This window comes from Hypanus sabinus, chromosome 6 (genome assembly GCF_030144855.1).
Source record: "Hypanus sabinus isolate sHypSab1 chromosome 6, sHypSab1.hap1, whole genome shotgun sequence".
Taxonomy (NCBI): Eukaryota; Metazoa; Chordata; class Chondrichthyes; order Myliobatiformes; family Dasyatidae; genus Hypanus; species Hypanus sabinus.
In genome coordinates, this window is record NC_082711.1 from 148028401 (window position 1) to 148038040 (window position 9640).

A 9640-nucleotide genomic window follows, 5' to 3' on the forward strand; every position below is an offset into this window, starting at 1 on the left:
ATCCATCTACTTAGATTTTGGGAGAGATGATGGGATAGTGTCTTCAGTCTGCACTTTCAAAAGATGCTAAGCCGGTGCTTTCAACTTACGGCCAACCTAGAAAACTAGAAGGTTTTAGTAGATTCATCAGAAATCTCAAAAAGGATGCCGTCCAGGGACATCCCCGGCAGATCGTTAAGCCATTGAACAAGCTTTTCTTGATCAACAGTTACCAAGTAAATTATTAAAGTAAATTTATTCTCAAGGTACATGTGACACCATATACAACCCTGTGATAGGTTTTCTTGCAGGCATACTCAGTAACTCCAAGAACCATAATAGAATCAATGAAATATTGCACCCACCAGGGCAAACAACCAACCAATCTGCAAAACGCACAAACAATGCACGTACAAAATAAATAAATAAATAAATAAACAAAGAATTAATATCGAGAACATGAGATGGAATCCTTGAAAGTGAGTCCATAGGTTCAAGGGTTCAAAGATCCAATTTAATGTCAGAGAAATGTATACAATATACATCCTGAAATGCTTTTTCTTCACAACCATTCATAAAAACAGGGGAGTTCCCCAAAGAATGAACGACAGTTAAATGTCAGAACCCCAATGTCCCCCCAGCTCCCCCTCCCACGCGTGTGGCAGTGAGTAATAATCCCCTCCACCAGCAAAAACAAGCATCAACTCTAGCTACCGAGCACTCAAGCGTGAGCAAAGCAATAGCAAAGACACAGACTTGTAGTTACCCCAAAGACTTCATGTTTCACCCAGCATACGACATACCACAAGCTCTCGCTCTCTCTCCCTAATAAGGAAGAAGGGGATGTCTCTGTTTTCCCGGCAAGCAGGGAGATGTAACGAACAACTCACCGATTTACGATGTTAAAAGTCCATTATGGTGCTTTTTTCGAGCTCTGTGCCTGAAGATCTCAAAGATCTTGTGTCTCCGGGCACACAGCCGTAGATATTTCGACTCCCCCAACGACACACAGGTCTTCTGCCGTGACACCGACCCTCGATCCACCCATCTCCAGAGTCCCGAGACCCTAGGCTTCCAAATCCGAGCCGGACTCTTAGGCTAAACCCTTGGCATGCTGAATTAACAGCCAATTATGAAACCCTGAGAGTGGGTCCCATTCCTGCAAAGAACCAAAGTCAGTATCTAACTCCAGGTCAGGACTTCAAAAGAACCCTGTAAAGGAAAAATAAAGATATTAAATATGGAAATAGAGCTGTTTCCGAAGATTCAAGCAAAGGAGTCACCATTTAGCGCCACCTCCAGAACCAATGTGGGAACTAATTAGTGAAAGGGCAGGTGAAATTGAATGAAGTTATCCCCATTGGTTCAAGAGGGATACTAACTGTTCCTGAACCTGGTAGTGTGAGTCCTGAAGCTTCTCTACCTCCTTCCTGATGGTAGCAATGAGAGGAGGGCATGTCCTGGGTAATGTGGGGCCTTAATGATTGATGCCACCTTTTTGAGGCATCACTTCTTGAAGATGTCCTGAATACTATTCTTTGAAGGTGTCCCCATATCAGATGGTGATGCAACCAGTTAGAATGCTCTCCACAGTGCATCTGTAGAAATTTGCAAGTGTATTTGTTAACATTCCAAATCTCCTCAAACTCCTAATGAAATATAACCACAGTCATGCCTTTTTTGGAGCTGCATTGACATGTCAGGCCCAGGAAAGATCCTCAGAGATGTTGACACCCAGGAACTCGAAATTGTTCACTCTCTCCACTTCTGATCCCTCTAAAAGCACTGGTATGTGTTTCCTCATCCTATCCTTTCTGAAGTCCACAATCAGCTCTTTGGTCTCAGTGACGTCAAGTGCAAGGTTCTTGCTGTGGCACCACTCAGCCGGATGATATACCTCTCTCCTGTACACTACCATCCGAAATTCTGCCAACAGGAGTTGTGTTATAAGCAAATTTATAGATTGCATTTGAATCTGAATTCTCTGTACATTCATAATAAGACAGATGAATAAACAGCATAATATATTAGGATATATGCAGAAGTAGGCTGAGAAGTGGCAGATGGAGTTCAAGCCGGAGAAGTGTGAGGTGGTTCATTTTGGAAAGACAAACTCCAAGGCAGAGTATAAAGTAAATGGCAGGATACTTGGTAGTGTGGAGGAGCAGAGGGATCTGGGGGTATATGTCCACAGATTCCTGAAAGTTGCCTCACAGTTAGATAGGGTAGTTAAGAAAGCTTATGGGGTGTTAGCTTTCATAAGTCGAGGGATAGAGTTTAAGAGATGCAGTGTAATGATGCAGCTCTATAAAACTCTAGTTAGGCCACACTTGGAGTACTGTGTCCCGTTCTGGTTGCCTCACTATGGGAAGGATGTGGAAGCATTGGAAAGGGTACAGAGGAGATTTACCAGGATGCTGCCTGGTTTAGAGAGTATGGATTATGATCAGAGATTAAGGGAGCTAAGGCTTTACTCTTTGGAGAGAAGGAGGATGAGAGGAGACATGATAGAGGTGTACAAGATATTAAGAGGAATAGACAGAGTGGGCAGCCAGTGCCTCTTCCCCAGGGCACCACTGCTCAGTACAAGAGGACATGGCTTAAAGGTAAGGGGAGGGAAGTTCAAAGGGGATATTAGAGGGAGGTTTTTCACTCAGAGTGGTTGGTGCGTGGAATGCACTGCCTGAGTCAGTGGTGGAGGCAGATACACTAGTGAAGTTTAAGAGACTACTAGACAGGTATATGGAGGAATTTAAGGTGGGGGGGTTATATGGGAGGCAGGATTTGAGGGTCGGCACAACATTGTGGGCCGAAGGGCCTGTAATGTGCTGTACTATTCTATGTTCTATGTTCTATGTTCTATATTGACTGTGGAATGTCTGTTCAGAAAAGTATCCAAAAATAATGCTCACAAAGATGTGGAGACTTCAGGGTCTGGATATCCCCTTTCCTGACATCATTTGGTATTGGTGGGACTCCGAGAGTCACAATCGTGTGGTTGACCCCTACCCTAATAGTCAGTCAAGTTGTAATAATCTCACAATCTAATAATCAAGTCTGCACAAGCATCGACTGAAATTTTACAAGCTGGGGCTTTGACATAATTTAAACAAGGTCGGGTTGCAGAACTGCCGAGTGTTCATTTGGTAACAATTGATTAACATGAAGTAATACATTTCATATTTTAAATGTACAGAAAATATTGTGTGGAGAACATGATAGAAAATGGGCTCCAATGATTAACTGAGCTGCTAAAGAATCCTCTTATATTATCACTTCAGTGCATATGTTTAAAGACAGCAGAATTTATGTATTTAATTATCAACTAAAGAAATTACAATGCACATACAGAAAGTACTTCTTAAGTCTGCAGTGCTTGCTGAGCACTACTTATAAATTAGCAAACACTAAAACCTCGCTCACATATCGTGTAACAAGGCATATACTGTATATTTGCAAAGAATTTTAGTATGAAAGTAGTTAGTAAGTAGTTTGGGGAGTATACTAAAAAGACTGCAAAAGCTTCTTTCTTTTGACAAGGAGGAGGAGATTTCTTGCAGTGACTGCCTTTCTGTCTATATCTGCGTGGCCCTATTTTCTGGAAGATGCATGCTGCCACTACTATATATACACTTGTACATCGGCCAAATGACTGACATCGAATTGCTACATCTGATAGATACACTAACATTCCTACCAGAATATAAAGGTCAGTGATTTAATTTGGTCCAGATTTTATGTCTTCAAATTTTCTTGCGAAAGTCCCTGTCATTCCACAAAGGCACGATTTATACTCCGGACTCTGCTCACAAATAATGTTTTTCTTCCAAGCATCCATTTCCAATCCTCGGAAATTCTTCCAGTGCACTTCCCCTACCCCAGTCCATGTAAGACAGAACTCCTGTACCATAATGCTCAAGCTGCCACTTTATGTCTTCCCATCCGCCCCAGCCCTTTCCTAACTCTCAAAGTACAAAGTTTAAAATAAGTTTATAATCAACGTAGGTATATGTCACCATATAGTACCTCGAGGATTATTTTCTTGCAGGCATTCACACAAGAAAACAGAGAAATAGAATCAATGAAAAAAAACTACACACAAAGACTGACGAACAACCAATGTGCAAACGAAGACAAATTATGCAAATAAATAAATAAATAATACCGAGGACGTGAGGTGTAGAGTCTTTGAAAATGATTCCGTGGGTTGTGGAATCAGATCATAGGACCATAAGACATAGGAATAGAATTAGGCCATTTGGCCCATTGAGTCAGCCCTGCCATTCAATCATAGCTGATCCCTTTTTTTCAGAATTTCAGTTCATAATTAAGGCAAGTGAAGTTATCCATTTTGGTTCAGGAAACTGATGGTTGTAGGGAAATAACTTCCTGAACATAATGGTGTGGGAACTAAAGCTCTTGAACCTCCATCCCATTGGCAGCAATGAGAAGAGTGAACGATCTGGTTATTGGGGGTCCTTGATCACAATGCTTCTTTCTTGTGGCAGCTCTCCTTGTAGATGTGCTCAATGGTTTTGCCTGTGATAGTGATAGACTGAGCAGTATCTCCTACTTTTTGTAGGATTTTCTGTTCTTGGGCATTGCTGTTTCTTTGCTAGGCTGTGATACAGCCTGTCAGAAAACTCTATGGAAGATTGTCAGAGTTTTAAATGACATGCTGAAAGAGCACAAACTTCAAAGGAGTAGATGTGCTGTCATGCCTTCGTTGTGGTGGTACTTACATGCTGGTTCCAGACAAGTCCTTCATTATGATAAGGCCAAGGAATTTAAGGTTACTGAAACGCTCCATCTCTGATCTCCTAATGAGGGTTCATGAGCCTCTGGCTTCTTCCGCCTGTAGTCAGTAATCAGCTCTTCACTTCACTGACGTGAGTGAGAGGTCATTGTTGTGGCACCACTCGGCCAGATTTTCAATCTCCCTCCCATATGGTGATTCATTACCACCCCTGATTCAACCAACAACAGTTAAGTTGTGAAGCAGCACTTAGTCACACAGACATATGTATAAAATGAGTAGAACAGGGGACTAAGCACATAGTCTTGTGGTGCATTTGTGTTTAAGGTAACTGTGGAGGAGATTCTGTTGCCAATCCATACGACTAGAGTGGACAAGTGAGGAAATTAAGGATTCAGATACATACCTATCAATGAATCTTCATTGTCCAGATGTTCCATAGTTGAGTGAAGAGCCAATGAAATGGCATCTGGATTTGACCTGTTGTGACCGTAGGTAAGTTGGAGCAGATCAGGCAGGAATTGATGCTTCATGACTAAGCTCTCAAAACACTTCATTACAGTGGATGTAAGTGCTACTGGACAATAGTCATTGAGGCAGGTTTCCATATTCTTCTTGGACAATGGTATGATTCTCTGTATGAGTTGTTGTTACAAATATCCTTCCCTGATCTCAGTACTCCTTCTAGCTTGTTCACTCTTTCTCCATTTCCTTCTGTCCACCATTCATTGTTTCCCCTTCCTTCCTAAGTTCCTTCTCACACACAGTAAGATTTATCCCAAACTGCTATGAGAAGAAAGGGTGAAGACAGCTCGAGACCTGACAGAGATGTTCAAATGCAGGGCCAAACGTTCAAATATGTAATCACTTTGTCAAGTTTGCCAATGACACAACAGTGGTGGGGGACATCACCAACAACAATAAAACAGCCTGCAGTGAGGAGGTGAAAGAGCTCAAGGCCTGGTGTCAGGCAAATGGCCTCTTCCTCAATGTCAATAAGACCATGAGCAGAAATACACTATCTGGCCCTTTGAGTCTGCTCTGCCATTCCATCATGGCAGATTTATTATCCCTCTGTCTTCTCACTGTAGCCTTTGACACTCTGATTAATAAAGAAACTATCAACCTCTGCTTTAAGTACACCCAATGACTTGGCCTGCACAGCTGTCTGTGGTAAAGAATTCCACAGATTCACCACATTCTGGCCAAATAAATTTTTCATCTCTGCTCTAAATGGACATCCCTTAATTCTGACGCTGTACCCTCTGATCCCAGAAGCACCCATTAGTGGAAACATCCTCACTACATCCAAAAGTTTACAATGCATGGGACTGAAGACAAATTGTCAAAGTGGATCCAAAATTGTCTTGGTTGTAGGACGCCACAGGTGATGGAAGAAGGTTTCTTTAGTGATTAGAAACCTGTGACCAGTGAAGTAGCATGGGAAATTGTATTGAAACATTTCCTCTTTGTTTTTATATGTACATTAATAACCACAACGTTAATATTGGAAATACAATTAGTAATAGTGTACATGACACAAAAATTGATAGCATTATGAATAGTGAGGAGGATAGGTCAGACCACAGAAAGAGTCTGATCAATCAGTAAATTGGACAGGAGCAAAGGCAGATGAAATATGATCTTGGTAAGTGTGCAGTGAAACAGTTTGGGAGGTGAGAAAAGGGTAGGACATATACAATGAATGGTCAGGCCCTAGGGAGTATTGGGGAAAAAGTTGATTCAGGTTCCTGAAGGTGGCACCACTGATAAATTGATGGTATGGAGAACTTGTGGAATTAAAATAAACCACTGGACAGAAATACATAAAATGGCTTATATACATTGATTGATTATATGTCCATAAAGTGATGGGTCAAGCAGCCGAGAAGGCAAAGGGGTGGAGGTAAAAAGGTGGTCAAGGGGTAAATCCTGCATCAGGATTTATCTTTTAGTCTCAATTCCAGTTCTCATGTATCTCCAAGGTATACAGGTTGCTAGCTTTCACTTGCTGAGGCACAGAATATAAAAGCAAGGAGGTTTTGGTACAACTTTATAAAACATCGGTGAAACCATGTCTCAAAGACCCTGCATAGCTTCGATCATTTGAAAAAACATGGCTGGTCTAGAGACAATGCTGAGGAAATTCACCAGAACGTGGCGTGGGGCAGAATGTCTCAGTTATGAGAAGAAGACAAATAGGCTTGGTTTGTTTTCTTTGGAGCAGAGAAGACTGAGGGAGAACCTTGAAGGGGTATACAAAATTATGCAGGACATAGATATGATATACAATAGTAAACATTTCTCAGGCTACATCCACACTACGCCGGATAACTCCGTAACCGAAGCTTTTTCTCTTCGTTTTTACGCTCCGTCCACACTAAAACAGTGTTTTCGTCCCCCGAAACCGGAGCTTTTCAGAAACGCTTTCCAGGCTGGATATTTTTGAAAATGCTGCTCGGGCAGATCAGTGTGTACAGGGTAATCGGAGACTTTTGAAAATGCTTTCAGATAGCAGCGCGCTATTTCATTGTTTTCTTGAACGCAACCTAACAATTTCAGAACAGACGGCAACAAGACTGAAGCCAGAAGAGTTAGAAATGTACTCACCGAATACTTTGACCTACAACTTACTGAATAAATAAGTATACTCACTTTGCCCTGTTTTCTGTCCTTGCTCGTATGAAGGTGGTTTACCTATTTATGCAAATACTTCTGTGGCATTAGATATGTAACAGCCTAATGTAACATTGTATGGAAATACAAGATAACACTGATGCAGACATGTTTTATACATTTAACAATGTGCTTTATTAATGCAACAGAGTTAGTCAGTTTTTCAATGTTCGTCATCAGCCGGGTCATATTGTCCGTGAACACCCTGTCAGTTGTTGCCGTACGCTCCAGTATTTGTTTATTTTTACTTTTAAGTTCTCCTGCGCGAAAGCCAACAGCTGTCCATCATTTTAATTTTTTCTGGTCTGTAACTACACAAATGCACACTCTTACGGCGAGATTCGACACCAAACATGTCGCTTGTTTTCGGTTGATATGTCCTGCGCATGCACACAACGAGGAGGTTCGCCAAAATCTCCGTTTCAGTGTGGATGGAGATATTTTCAAAAACGCATAGTGTGGACGCCTATCGTTTTTATGCAAAACCGGCATTTTCAAAATTATCCAGTCTAGTGTGGATGTAGCCTCACTGGTCAGGTTTCCATAGCCAGAGGGCAAGAAGAGGTACAGAGGGGATAAGAAGAAGAATTGTTTCACACAAAGGGTGGTTAGGTTTTGAAATGCACAGCCTAAGATGGTGATGGAAGCAGAGATTCTCACATTTTTAAAAGTATTTACCCGTGCACTCTGGTCACTCGAGCATAGAACGCTTTGGACCAAATGATGGTAAATGGGATTGGTTGGTGACCTTGAGTTGTGTCACCTGCACATGCATCAGGAAATGTGAGTTGAAAAGAAAACAAAGCCTGCATTGTTGTTACTTCTATTTACATCAATTCAGTGAGGGCGAATTTTATATCATATCTCAGTGATTTGTGAATCCTGTAACAGTGAATTTCCATCAACTGAATGGCCGTAAATTGCGTTTTGCCTGTATATAACAGAACTTTATTGTCATTGTCCAAGATGAGCTTGCAGTGCTATTCAGTCTGTGAAAAACAGATATTTACAATGCATGTGATATGGTGTAATTTAAATAAATAACTATTCCCATATTTACATACAACAAGTGACTTTGATACCCCATAACTCTCAAAGGCCATTGGCAAACCAGGGTGCAGCATTATCCAGCTGCACAACAACCCTCGGGAAGCAGCTATTTTTCAGTCTAACTGTCTCAGCTGTTTCTATATCTCCTACCAGGTGGCAGGAGATTGTACAGACAGTGTCCAGGAGAGGATGGGTCTTATCATGTTATGAACGTGCCCTAGGCATGGACAGGGTGAGCTGACGGCCTGCTTCTGTGCCCTATGGCACAACCATCATTCCCTTTATCCTTCTCCCAGTCACTTCTTCCATTTACCAGCTCTCCATTTCTCCTCACTACTGCCAAGGCAGTAATTATTGGAAGTGGAAATTGAGCAGTAGTCATCTGGGACATTAGTCACATTCCAAGAGGGAATATGGACAGAGAAGACCATGATGTGTTGGTTTTGATCTACGAACGTCATATAATCTACACTGGACCTGAGCCTTGATCTTTGTTGATCTTCCCACCTCACCAGCTGTCAGGGCCTTCCTGGGGTATGCAGGCTTCTACTTCCGCTGGGCTAGAGCTTGCGCTATGTCAGTGAACTGGGATTCAGCCCCTCTGTGTCCAACACCACACTGGAAGTAAGGCAGGAGCAAAGTAAAGTCGATCCGGCACAGAGTTATAAAATCTAACATCCTGTTGAATTGGCCATCAAAAGGTTGTCAATATGTTGTTTTGTTTTCAAATCTATATGGTTTCATATTTTTCTCAGATTTCAAGACAGAGTAACCAATTTGTTTTTACAAGTGGTAGGTTTCTGGATGCCACCGCTAGGAGAGGGTGGTGGAAGCACACGAGACAGTTGTACTGTACCTAAAATGCATTTAGACCGGCACATGAACATATCGAGAATTGATGGATGTTGAACATGTGCGGGCAGATTGGATTAATTTAAACTGGTAACGTGCCAGGCAAGGATCAACTTCATAGATTATGTGACATTTGTCAGCGTTTCGCTTACCTGGCCATTAGGCGTATCGCAGATCGAAGGGTCCGATTCTGAGATGTGCTGTTGTCTGGATGCTGGGGCCCATGAGCGATTACATATGGAATAAACAGACATTGCCCTTTTAATTAATCATCTGCGTCTGGGCGCCAACGCTGAAGCAAGTCTTTCATTGGTTGCAAGTTGCGGC

At 42.0% G+C, this 9640-nt stretch overlaps 1 long non-coding RNA gene across 1 annotated transcript; it reads right to left on the bottom strand.

The window, feature by feature from the left end:
* Position 1: 1 nt before the first annotated feature.
* On the bottom strand, positions 2–9561 carry LOC132395947 (uncharacterized). Its single transcript, XR_009512793.1, has 3 exons — positions 9466–9561; positions 5142–5215; positions 2–1191 (listed from the first exon to the last, which is right to left on the bottom strand). It is a non-coding gene; the product is annotated as an uncharacterized LOC132395947 (long non-coding RNA).
* Between the last annotated feature and the right edge of the window lie 79 nt (positions 9562–9640).